Consider the following 14,553-nt stretch of genomic DNA (forward strand, 5'->3'; position numbering starts at 1 on the left):
ACATAATGTTTGCACCTTCGGAGGGTTTGGACGCTCACAACATTACCCTTCACCAGCGTTTCACCATTGCCGCATCCTCCGTGCGTCGTGGGGCGTCTCTGGCTCCGGGGTCGTGGCAGTCAGATACGCCCGGGCGGCGTCCGGTGGTGAGTTTGCCTCTCCGAGGGGCCATTGAGCCTCCATCTCCCGTGAGATGGCCTGGTTCCGGCCCTGGTTCCCCCGCCAGTGGACAGTCGGCCGAAAGGCCGACAGCTCCTCTGGTGGCAGGGGATTTGCGATGCAGACTCTTCACCTCAGCTCGCTCTCGTCGTAAGGCGGCGAGCAACAGGGGCGAACGGCCAGGCTTTGATGTTGTGCTGGAGTTCTCTTGCCTCGTCTCCATTTCCGATGGAGACTGAGGATTATATGGAGGGGGCGAGAGCTCTCTTGTTCGAAGCCCCAGTAGAGACGTATCACTCTCCCCCTCGGGGAGTGGCAGGGAGTGTTGCATCTCCTTGGGGTCCCTTGTACTCCAGGGTTGGGTTAGAACCTCCGACCCTGAGACAAGATGCCCAGCTATCTGCCGCATCGGATGGTGGCGCCCATGGCAGCCTCCCGTATGTGAGGGACGCGAGTGACGTGGAGGGAGGTACGGAAGGGGAGTTGCTTGCCTTGTTCCCCGAGCTCATGGCGGCCGCCGCAGCCGCTAATGGCGTGGCGTTGCCGCAGCCACTGCCAGCACCTGTTCCTGATGACATGATAGTAGGGCTGGGCGATATAACGATAACGATAAATATCGCGATATATTTTAATAATCGATATCGAATATCGAAATAAAAAAAAAAACGAAATATATTAAAATATATTTAAATATTAAAAATATTAAAAATATATTTAAATATAAAAAAAAAATTGTGACCTGCAACAGGGCAGTTTTAAAACCAGAGACAGTGGACAGACTTGTCTTTCTTGCCTGCAACTTAAAGTAATGGCTTTGCTTGTCCAAATGACACTACTGACCAAATTGAGATTTATTTTTCTCTTGTCCATTTATTTTGTTTGCTTTCTAATTTAAAATACAGTTTGAAACCGTCTGTACACAGTAGGCTATGTGTGCTAGCAGAACTAGACTCCAGTCATGAGTCACGTGCACATGTGCGGTGGTTTGTCCACCAAAAAAGCGCCAAAAGATAGAAAATAAACTAGCAGAGCCAGAACTGTTGCCAGAACACATGACAAACACACATGCTCTCTCTCTCTCTCTCTCTTTCTAACACACACAGTCTGCCTAGCGGCCGCCATAGGCAGACTGTGTGTGTTAGAAAGAGAGAGAGAGAGAGAGAGAGCATGTGTGTTTGTCATGTGTGTGTGTGTTAGAGAGAGAGCATGTATGAGAGATCCAAAAGGACAAAGATCAACACTTAAATCCAAAGAGAGAGAGAGAGAGAGACACATTGGAAATAAATTGAAATGCTATTTGGCCCTAAACAGAGAGTACACAGTGGCAGAATACCTGAGCACTGTGACTGAAGATCCTTGACTATGTACAGACTCAGCGAGCACAGCCTAGCCATCGAGAAAGGCCGCCATAGGCAGACTGTGTGTGTTAGAAAAAGAGAGAGAGAGCATGTGTGTGTTTGTCATGTGTGTGTGTGTGTGTTAGAGAGAGAGCATGTATGAGAGATCCAAAAGGACAAAGATCAACACTTAAATCCAAAGAGAGAGAGAGAGAGAGAGAGAGACACATTGGAAAGAAATTGAAATGCTATTTGGCCCTAAACAGAGAGTACACAGTGGCAGAATACCTGAGCACTGTGACTGAAGATCCTTGACTATGTACAGACTCAGCGAGCACAGCCTAGCCATCGAGAAAGGCCGCCATAGGCAGACTGTGTGTGTTAGAAAGAGAGAGAGAGAGAGCATGTGAGTTAGAGAGAGAGCATGTATGAGAGAGAGAGAGAGAGAGAGAGAGAGAGAGAGAGAGAGAGCATGTGTGTTTGTCATGTGTGTTAGAGAGAGAGCATGTATGAGAGATCCAAAAGGACAAAGATCAACACTTAAATCCAAAGAGAAGAGGGTCTATACCAGAGAAACCAAAGCAGCAAGGAGCCAATGGCCGACATCAGCTAAATAGGCTAGCCAGGTACTGTGACACCAGGCCACACACAGCTTTGGCCAACGGCCCAACGCTACCCAAGCTACACAAACGACCAAGACATTCACACACAGCACATGTCGTATCTCCAAATGTTGTGAAGTAGCATATGTTTTGCCTGGAAAAAAACATCGTTATTAACAAAACATTCGGGAGGGGAAGGAAGGAAGAGTGGGGTAATGTCATGACATTTTCATTAATCTTACCTGCACCAAGGAACGCAGGGCGAAAGGCCGCAACACAGGTCTCCACGTTGACGAAAGGCCTCTCGCTGGCGGGACAAAATAAGCCAGAACCCCCTGCTATTCTCACGGCTAATGTCAATGGTCGACTCGTAGCACAAGCTAACAGCTAACTCTAGCCTAGGCTAACTGATAGCATCAAAGTAACGTGCGCAGCCGGCAGCTAGCCGGCAGCTAGCTACGACGTTAGCTGCTGGCTGCGCACGTTACTTTGATGCTATCAGTTAGCCAGTTAGCTCAACCCGGCTATCGCTAACCATTAGCTAACGCACTACCACTGAAACTACAACATGAGAAAAGCAATACAGGCGCTGACACCAGGCCACACACCGTTAGCTACTAACTCCATACTACAATAGGCTACAGCTAGTCGACCAGTTTGGCTCCAGAGAGAGAGAGAGAGAGAGAGAGAGAGATCCACGGCGGGAATATAATAATAGGTTGCATGAACTCACCATAACGCAGTATCAATGCCAATGGTAAAGTTGGAAGGAGACTTTCTTGGCCCACGGTGTAATTTCTTCTGATCCATGCTGCTTTTGAAAAGACATCCACTCGCTCCTCTGAATAGCGCTGAATTAGATCATCCCTCTACCTCGTGTGTCTTCTTCTTCTTCTTCTTCTTCTTCTATTTGGTGTATTACGGCGGACGGGAGAAGAGCCCGGAAACACTATCCTAAAATCTGTAGAGCAGCAAAGCCGCAGAAACCGGAACACTGCAGTCTGCAGAGCCGCAGAGGCAGGAACAAGTCAGACACATTCTACAAACGTGTCTAATGTGAAATATATAAGCATATAAGCAAAACGAGATTTTAGGTCTGTGATGAAAAAGGGCCTCGCGGGAAGGGGGGCCTCGCAAAAAATTAAAAAATAAATAAAAAAATAAATAAAAAATAAAATAAAATAAAAAATAAATAAACAATATTTTTTTTTAATTTTTTTTATTATTCTTTTTGCGAGGCCCCCCTTCCCGCGAGGCCCTGTGCGACCGCACTGCTCGCACACCCCCTGAGGCGGCCCTGCTTTTACCGAGGTCTTTGACCCTCTCTTTAAACGTCTGTGTTTTCTCTTTACTTGGTGAAGTATATAAACACGGGTGACGTGTTCGCACATGAGCCTAAAGCCTTGTATAAAAACCCGTTTTCACAAACAAGTTTATCGTCTGTGGCTGGTGTGCAATGGTTGAGCTTATCCTAGTGGATATACGCTTTTCATGTAGCATGCTAGGTAAACTGCTATCATGCGCTGCTTGTTTGTTTTCATCGACACGTGTACCTACCCCTCTTAGGACTGGGGATGGTGGCGTGATTAGGACACAGGACTGGTTCTGGTCGCGCCGGACCAGGTCAGTTAACCCGTTGTCCGCCGGGGCGCAGATCTGCTGTTCTGGTACCCTGAAGGACTTTGTGCTTTTTCGGGGGGAAAATGCCGGGTTGGCCCGGGTGTCGCGAGGTTTGATGTTATGGAGGTGTGTGTCGTGGTTACATCACTACGAGTTATCCTTCGCAGTTGCTTGGTCCATATTGTGTTGTACCTTGCGCTGTGCTAAGGGGCCTGGTCCTTCTCCATTCTTTTTCGCCCCTCCCTTCCCCTGCTTGGGTGGTTCTATTGTACCCCTCTGGCATCCCTGTGTACGTCCCGGTCCGCCGGGCCCAGGTCCGGACTCGTTCTCGTCGACCTGTTGGCCTGGGTTAACCCCTTCTTGAAAACTGTAACACTTGTACTGCCTGTATAGCCGGTGTATACGCGCAATTGTGTTTCTGAGTTTTTTTCTTGGGGGGGGTTAAGGGAATCACTGCCTGCGAGTGTGCCCCCGCACTTTTCATGACGTCTGCCAATCGTGTTAGCCTTCTCTACCTCGACCTCTCTAGGGGGTCGGATTTTGTGGAGGCTGCGACATGGTGCACAGCATACCGAACGCCCCTTCCGCCAGGGTGCTGTTCACAGTAGACCCCTTAGGCGCCTGTCTAGTCCGCAGTGCTCCGGGCACAGGTCGAGTTACGCTCTTGACCTGTTGCCAGGATTGAGGGATCAACCTCTTTGGGGGTTGTCTCCCCGGTGCGCCGACTGGCCCCACAGGGGGTGTAGCCTCTGTAGTGCTTCAGGGCCGCGTGCTGTAGGGGGGGAAGGGCCTGCTCTTGGATTGGGCCATGTCCGATACGCTGGCGATGTGGGGGGTGGTGTCACTAGTGACCGTCTGGTGGGGTCTCGATGCTACGGCATCGTTGGGCTTACCAGGCCCCCTTTTCGGGGGGTCCTGACCCTCAGGCTGTTCCTGGTGCTGGGTCCTCCTCCGCGCTATGGCCTTGCTACAGGGTTGGGTTCTTGACCTTTGACCCTGTGATGTTAGTGGCTGTAACCGTTTTTTTTTTATTTATTTTTATTTGTTCCCTAGTGGCATATGGGATGCGCGCCTGAGTAGTCGCGGGTCCTTCTGTGTGAAGGTAAGTCCCACGATCTGCTCACCCTGTGCGTTGAGTTGCTAAACCCTCTTCGCACAGTCGGATCAGATTCCCTCCCGTCCCACTCTAGGGGGGTACGGGGGCTCGAGTCCTCCCCGGTTCTGATGGTTGTGGGGGGCCTCAGCTGGTACATTTGTCAAGCTTCCGCTCTGCTCCTGTGTTCCACTAGAGTGCAGAGCATAAGCTATACGCTATATAACATACGGTTATCCTATAACCATAGTTATATGAGTATAGCGAGCACTCTGCACTGACTCACTGAGGACCCCGTGGTCTTCGCCTTCGGTGGTGAAAGACTTGGGAAGGAGCTGTTAGTATGGCCACGACCCCGCTTATGTAGAGGAGCGGATGTGGGTGTGGCCAGGCGGATGGGTGTGTACATGTGAAGAAAATTATTCAGTATTAGATTGATAAGGGATAGGGTTCCACTAGAGTGCAGAGCTATACTCCTATAACTATGGTTATAGGATAACTGTATGTTATGCCCTAGGCCAGCCCGGTGCAGCTTCTAAATTACTTTGTTTATATGCCTTGGAAAAATACCGTATATCCATCAGCTTTTTGAAATTTGACTCAAAATAGTGCGCTGGTGTTTGCTACAAAGCGATCGGCGGGCTGAAATTCGGAATGCAGATGTTTGCTTTACTCGGCCTGCGGGATCAGGATGATCATGTGAATGATGTGATTGGTACATTATTTAACCTGAGCCTATGCGTGATTGGTTACTGCCTGTACCTGGAATGTTAAACGCTGCCACCGATTGACACCTTCGTCGTTGACACCTCGGCCAGCGGGCTGCAGCACAAGACACACACAATAGCCAGCAGCCTGCGCACATATTATATATACATTTCAAATTTCCCAGCATATTTTGGGTAGGCATAGCCTAGCCTGGCCTTATATACCCGCCGCCTATGAGGAGGAAGTATTCCACTTATTCTGGTTCAAGAATAATAATTTAAAAAAAAATCCCATATATGATTTGATTTCCCGCTGCAGGATATCTGTATCACAGATAGTATCCTCTGTTTACAATCAGAGACAAGTGACTGACCAGAAAGTGAGAAAGAGCTCTGGTCAGACTTACAATTAAATACACCAGTTTGGAATGACAAATGAAAACAAAGATGGGTTTAGGGGTTTTGTCGTATCCGACACAAGATTGATATGAAACAAAAGACAACAAAGAAAAAGGACAAGATGACATTCTGAAAATATGACATATCTAAGACAAACTGTCCTGGGCCTTGGTCGTTGTTTTAAGAACACTTAAGACTGTCGCCCTAGTGTCTGAGAAACTGTATACTAGTTAACTAGTCAAGGCTGTACACAGAATATGTATTTAACAGAGCTATAAACATGCTGTCTAGAGTATAAATAGGTCCAGTAAGCTGTACAAATTATGTAAAAGGTTGAAATAAACATTTCCATAACACCACGCATAGCTCCAACATGGTAATTAAGTTTGCCAATGACCCACCACTGTACCTACTAGAACTCTGAATTCTGTTACCTATTCTCAACCTATATCATACTTTAGAGTTCATGCTCTAAACCGGTTCAGATGAGGACCAGTGTTACTCCGATAAGGACCATATAGTCCTTATAACTATATGTGATGAGCACATGGATCTTTAGAAAAATATTTATTAGGGTGCAAAATAATCACTAACGTTTCAAAACAAACAGGACTTCTTCAGGGTTCCATAACATATGAACTCTGTTGTCTATACTTAACTCAATCCATACGTATCCACTGCCTGCGATTGTCTAACACTGTAGTCATACCTACATTAATTATACCCATATCCATATAACAGACAGAATGGTTGAAACGCTTTGGTCAACAGGAGGGTGGTTCATATAAAACACATAGTTACCCCTAGTAGCTTCCATACAGCATATTTGATCTCTCCTTCTGCAGCTTTAAAAGCAAAATACACAAGATTATATTAGATTAAATGCATTAATCCACAGACTCCTGGTTGAGAACCACTGGTTTAATACATGAAAGCCACTTCCAAATCCTGTTTTGAAGCTCCAGATACTAGCAAAGAGGGTCTGGCTCCAGTGATAGCCACCTCATAATCATTATGTGCCTTCAAAAAAAAAAGGTACATGGGGTTCCTATTGAGTATACTGCTTTGTAAAAGTACATGAGGTTCCGATTGAGTATACTGCTTTGTAAAAGTACATGGGGTTCCTATTGAGTATACTGCTTAGTAAAAGTACATACGGTTCCTATTGAGTATACTGCTTTGTAAAAGTAATTGGGGTTCTGTCATGTACTAAGGTCTAATGACCACATAGAATAGAAACTTGAGGCAAGCTGCACATGAACAAAACAACCCCCTCAGTAGATGCTTTTAAAGCAAGGTCCCGGCAGATAGTAAAACAACACAAACGCGCTTTCAAAAGGTAAATTATATTTATTATCTGGGGCAGGAATTCAAACCTCCACCTGTAATATGATTATTTAACAAAGGGAAAAAACAACCCACAAACAATTAACAAACAGGGAGAAAGGTAAGGGGAGAACAAACAAGTAATATAATAGAGTAAGGCACAAGAGCCAACACAGGTAAAATACTAGAGTAAGCAAACATGGCCTAAAAGTCAACAGTATGTGTAGTATTCCCTTAACAGGGAAGAAAAAAAGGCCCAGAGGCCTACTACACATACAAACCCACACAAGAGTGAGTAATATAGTTCCCACGGGGAAACAGTGGCAACAATGGCCTAAAAGCCAACAGTATGGTAGTAATCCCTTAACAGGGAAGAGAGAATAGGCCCAGAGGCCAACTACACATACAGACTCACACAAAAGTGAAAACAAAGGGCAGTATAATACAGTGAAACTACAGTATCAAAACAACAGTGTGAACCCAAATTAACTTACCACCTAACCGTGGAAGTGGAACACACAAGGCCAACACAATATACAATTGTCCACACACTGTGGTAAATGGCAACACAGTGGCAACCTCCAACACCCTGGTCACTGGTAACTGACACAGAGAGGCGCCCGGACGATTGTGTGCTGTCTGGTATATCTGTCCACCCGTCCCTCTTGAGGTGATTATCATCAGCTGTTACCCATTATACAATCAGCACTCTTCAGTGTAGGGACGGGCGGCACCTGATAGAGAAAAAGAGACAGCATTAGCCATCATTCAAACACCCACACACATCACATCCAAAACATAACATATTTACATATACTAACCTGATGTTCAGATGGTGTCATAAATACAGTAATAATGGTAATGACCAACCCACGTACCCATGTACGTCACACCTCCCCCCATAAGAGCGAACCTGTAGGGTTAGCAAAACATTATTACCCATTACCAACATGAGGTTAGTACCACATACCAGGGAGAACAGAAACTACAGAAAAAAAATTCTCCCCCACAAAACCACCCACCAAATGGGTCACATCAGCACCACACAGGCCCCGCTCCGGGCCCACACGGTCGACCACCACCTCACCCAAAACACACACAATGCCCCTAGGCACATCACCCAACACCAGACGTATCAGCCGTCGGAACGTGGCCGGTGCATTCCTTATCCCGAAGGCCATGACGGGCCCCATCCTGGACAACGGGAACAATTCAGGCACCGTTATTACGTTCACCCTCCTGTAGTACAGAAAACGGAGAGACACATTAGCATTTGGAGCCAGAAGGCAAGGAGAGCCCCAGGGACCATGGCTAGGCCCAGCTAGCCCCTTGTCCAGGGTGCACAGAGCCTCCCCTCTCACTACCTCCCTCATCGCCACCGGCCACTGATATGCGTATTGCTTTAAGGGAGACCGCACTCCCAACACGCACACCGTGCTCCAGGATGTTCTGGAAAACACAGCAGACAACATAACAAATGAACAAATGAAACATGCACAACATGTACAACGACATAGGTACAATAGACGCGCAGTGACGTCACCCACATGCAGCGGGTCTATTAGGCCATTAGGGTCTAATTTCTGCCCAGTGAAAACTGTAAGTAGTACATACTGGCTAATGTATGCACACTGTTTTCAAAACATGGTGAGATCTAACCATCTCACCATCTAACTCACACATAATCATAAGTGCCATAAGACACAACCAAGCTCACCTGGATAAACAAAGAAACACCACTCTAACCATATACCCCACAGTGTAGTGTGATGAATCTAAAGTGGCCAACAATATATATTTGGTCCACGCAGGCCGGTAGAGCTCTTTACATTGCTGTCAGTACTGCAACTTGCGATTCAAGTTGTAAACGGTTTCTCTCAGCAATGAAACACAACACACCCCAACACCAACAATGTACCTCCCACATAAGTAGTGCCCGACACTCTTCCCTCCCCTCCACAGGATCCTAGTAGAATATGACTGGGATAGAATAGAACAAAACATAATGGATAATGAAAGTACAAAGTAGAACGTTTTGTGCGCCAAAGCAGGGATCACATGACTGCTGTGCTGTGATCATTGTAAAGGTTATCTATATCCTCATTTACCCCCGGACAGAAGCGAGGGCTCCCCTAGCCAACGAGGACGCATAGTGCCCCCTACCCTGGGAGACAAAGCAAACACACCTGCAGGGCTAAACACAATTCTGACTCCTGTTCAGCATCCCTAATAACAAACAGAACAAATGGCACAGCCCCACCCCAACCACAACCTGCACCAACACAGTATTTGGCATATGGTAGACTGGTAGTGTTCTCAGTTCAGGAACAGAAAATGTAGCCACACATGAAATTCCCCATGGTGTGTAGAACTCTAGAGAATAACATGTTCGCAAATAGTTTGGACCATTGGAAATATTCCAAACTGTTTTGTGTTGCCCTTTAAGGGTCTACACGTGGATCACCGAATGTTGTGAAAAAAAAAACAACAACAAACTTTACTTTTGCCAGGCCGCTCCACCGATACCAACCTGTCAACAGGAGACAACAAACTGGAAACAGTTCCTGGGAAAATAAAGAATCATCTCATTGCGCGTAACAGGACAGCAAACAGGGAAACAAAAATCAGCACATTTCCCTGTCACCATCACAGCGCCCATCTCCCCACAAAAATGGCGTCACAAAAATAACATTGTCAGGATCCAAAATGGCGTCTGTCAAATAACATCAACAGGACCCAAAATGGTGCCACTCAAATTAGAACCTTGGTAACGGCTGGAACAATAATTTTCCTCAGAGGTATCGCCTCCGGGAAACGGGTGGAACCACACATAATTGTCAACATGTAATGATTTTCCGCCCTTGTTTTAGGCAGATGACAGATACATGTTCAAAAGGTTCCCCCATGTCCGGAATGGAGCGCAGGGGAGCCGGACGCACCCCCTGATTTGGCGTCCCCACTATTACAAGTTTTAGCAATACCTAAATGGTCATGCGCCAACATTTACATGTGATGTCCACATATCATTGGCAACACAATTTGACGCTTTGTATTCCAGTCTCCTCCACACCTCAAATCTGCTACACCCGGTCTAGGTGTGCAACACCACCTCCTCTATCACAAAAGTCTGTTTCCTACTAGCAGTAGCACTGGCCACTGCCGCAAAACAATTTGATAGGGAGGAATCACTGTGCTGAGCAGTGATCAATGCTTGACGAGTCAGTGGTAGTGAAACGTCAGCAAACTTGGGAATTACCAGCTTCCCCTGAACGCTACTTACAGCAATCTCCTCCATCATTCCAATAGATGGCCCCCTGTCCTGGGCGATAGCCACCGACAGAGTCACTCAACGTCAAAGCCTGAGTTCGCTTCCTGTCCTGTGCCTTGGTGACAACACAAGCAGAAAAAACATTGGGTGATTATTAATCAATTCATCACAACACAAGTCAGTCAATGGAGCGTTTTCAACCTCCAACACAGGGATCACACTCTCCCCAGCAATATCGTTCCCCATGATAAACTCAACGCCCTCCACAGGAAAACATGGGCAAACGGCGACAGGAAAACAACCTGTGATAAGATCTGACTGTACATGCACCTTATGTAAAGGCACACGCATACACCCCATTTCAATACCTCTCACCATCGCACTAGACTGACAGTAAGAGTTTTCATTCAGCGGTAAGACATCAGCCAGGATGAATGACTGAGAACCACCTGTATCACGGAGTATTCTCACCTTCCGTTGGTCACAGATGTCACCCGACAGTGACACACAACCATCAAACAGAAAGGGTTTAAAACAGTCATCACTTTCTTTTTCCAGAGAGCTATTCTGGTCAGAACATGACACTGTACCAATCAACCCCACACCTTTTGGTTTCTGAGCTGACCCTTTTTTCTCCTGTTGCTTCCTCAGCGTATGACATCCTTTTACCATATGGCCAGTTTTCTTACAATAATTGCACACCACCGGTCTTTTAGACGGCGGTGAGCGTGGCTGAAATGCAGAGTCACTCATGAATGAGCCACCTCCACCACATACAGTAGGACGTACAGAAACACGTTTGCGTGACCATTAAAACTCGTCTGCCGAAATAGCAGCCTGTCGGAGTGTTGACACCCCCTGCCCATGTAAATAGAGCACAGCTTCGACTGGCAGGGTGGCTTTGAACTGCTCCACAAGTACCAATTCACTCAAAGTCTTTTACCTCACACGCAGAACACCACCGATCAAAATTAAGTCTCTCCTCCAGGGAGAAATCAACATGGGTTTGGGAAGGAGATTTACGGCGGTTTCGAAAATGCTGCCTGTATGCTTCTGGTACCAGTTCGTACAAACGCAAGACAGCGCTTTTCACACGCTCATAGTTTAAGCTGTCATCCAACGACAACGCGGCATGTGCTTTTTGTGCCTTCCCTGTGAGCCTGCCTTGCAACATAATTGCCCACATGCCCACTGGCCAACACAGAGCCTGCGCGGTGCGTTCAAACACAGTAAAAAACAACTCCACTTCAGACTCATGAAAAAGGGGAACCAAGGACATATGCTGGCTAATATCAAAGGGAGTCGGAAAGTACTGGAGAGGAAGTGGCGCTACGCCTAGCCTCACCACCCTCCAATTCTAGTTTCCTCATCGCCAATTGAAATTCCCTATCAGCCGCCTTCTCCTCTTTGTCCCTCTCTCTGTCTCTCTCCTCCATGTCTCTCACCTCCTTCCTCTCTTCCCATTCTCTCTCCTCCTTTCTCTCTTCTCTGTCTCTCTCCTCCTTCCTCTCTTCTCTATTCTCCCTGCGCAAAACCGCCCTCTCCTCTAGACAGGCTAAACGCAGCTCAGCGCTCAGTGCGCTCAAGTCACCAGCAGAAGTAACACTGGTATGTTCCGAACCTAGTGCAGAGTCAACACCATCAAGATCCGACACACCAACATCCTGATCACAAACCTCCATAGCTCTACTCTCTACCACAGAATACAGTTATGAAAGAAAGTACACTCCCGTAGCAACACACAATACTACCCAACCAATCAGACTTCAATAAGCCCTACAAAATAGCCACTCACCTATAGTACTCAACAATGTCCCTGTGCAACACTTAACAGACACATTATGCAGTATGACAACCTGACCAATTCGATTTAATGTCCACATCTAACATTCATAAAAATAATAAATGCCGGTTCTAAACACCTAACTAGGATCACACTGGGTAACACTAACTACCCTGTCTAAACTACTTCCCTCGCGGAATGAGGACTACACATATCTTCAGTCGCTTACCGATTTCATTGCGCACTCCACCGGAATAGACGACCCCCTCCCCCTAACCAAAGCAGGTGATCCACCCTTTACCTATGTGGAAAAAAATAGAATGGTTAAGAGCATAACTCACAACAATGGTTTACAACAGTCAAGTGTGCAGTACGGAAATATGGATATATAATAATACAACTTACCAAATGAAAAGACGCAAACTACCTGACACGCTCCAATCAACAAGTTCACATGTCACATGCCCATGTCATGTACCAACAAGGAACTATACAATTGTGCAACCAGCAAGCTCCCATGTCACAAGTACACAGAAGACCGGCATTGAGCCCCCATGTCATGTACTAAGGTCTAATGACCACATAGAATAGAAACTTGAGGCAAGCTGCACATGAACAAAACAACCCCCTCAGTAGATGCTTTTAAAGCAAGGTCCCGGCAGATAGTAAAACAACACAAACGCGCTTTCAAAAGGTAAATTATATTTATTATCTGGGGCAGGAATTCAAACCTCCACCTGTAATATGAGTATTTAACAAAGGGAAAAAACAACCCACAAACAATTAACAAACAGGGAGAAAGGTAAGGGGAGAACAAACAAGTAATATAATAGGTAAGGCACAAGAGCCAACACAGGTAAAATACTAGAGTAAGCAAACATGGCCTAAAAGCCAACAGTATGTGTAGTATTCCCTTAACAGGGAAGAAAATAGGCCCAGAGGCCAACTACACATACAAACCCACACAAGAGTGAGTAATATAGTTCCCACGGGGAAACAGTGGCAACAATGGCCTAAAAGCCAACAGTATGGTAGTAATCCCTTAACAGGGAAGAGAGAATAGGCCCAGAGGCCAACTACACATACAAACTCACACAAAAGTGAAAACAAAGGGCAGTATAATACAGTGAAACTACAGTATCAAAACAACAGTGTGAACCCAAATTAACTTACCACCTAACCGTGGAAGTGGAACACACAAGGCCAACACAATATACAATTGTCCACACACTGTGGTAAATGGCAACACAGTGGCAACCTCCAACACCCTGGTCACTGGTAACTGACACAGAGAGGCGCCCGGACGAGTGTGTGCTGTCTGGTATATCTGTCCACCCGTCCCTCTTGAGATGATTATCATCAGCTGTTACCCATTAGACAATCAGCACTCTTCAGTGTAGGGACGGGCGGCACCTGATAGAGAGAAAGAGACAGCATTAGCCATCATTCAAACACCCACACACATCACATCCAAAACATAACATATTTACATATACTAACCTGATGTTCAGATGGTGTCATAAATACAGTAATAATGGTAATGACCAACCCACGTACCCATGTACATCACAGGTTCCTATTGAGTACACTGCTTAGTAAAAGTACATGAGGTTCCTATTGAGTATACTGCTTTGTAAAGGTACGTGGGGTTCCTATTGAGTATACTGCTTTGTAAAAGTACGGTTCGTATTGTGTATACTGCTTAGTAAAAGTACATGAGGTTCCTATTGTGTATACTGTTTATCTTCTTTTCAAGTCTACTCTCCACTTAAACTGAACAAATAAATCTCATGTGGCTATTCAATTTTCCTTTATGACTGAATATTTCCCCACAAAGTGAACAACTAAATTGTCTCTCTCCAGTATGAGTTCTCATGTGGCTATTCAGACCTCCTTTCTGACAGAAAACCTTTCCACAAACTGAACAAGTAAATGGTTTCTCTCCAGTATTAATTCGCATGTGTCTATTCAGTTTTCCTTTCTGACTGAATATTTCCCCACAAAGTGAACAACTAAATGGTCTCTTTCCAGTATGAGTTATCATTTGTCTATTCAGAAATCCTTTCTGACTGAAAACCTTCCCACACACTGAACAACTAAATGGTTTCTCTCCAGTATGAGTTATCATCATGTGTCAAGTTTCAAGTTTCAAGTTTCTTTAATAGTTGTCATACAGAAGTACAGAATACTTTTATACAAAATGCTTCTTACTGTTACGCTCCAGAGACTGTGCAAGACAAGATAAGTATTAAATAAAAT

Source organism: Notolepis coatsorum (genome assembly GCF_963971535.1).
Source record: "Notolepis coatsorum genome assembly, chromosome: 4".
Classification (NCBI taxonomy): Eukaryota; Metazoa; Chordata; class Actinopteri; order Aulopiformes; family Paralepididae; genus Notolepis; species Notolepis coatsorum.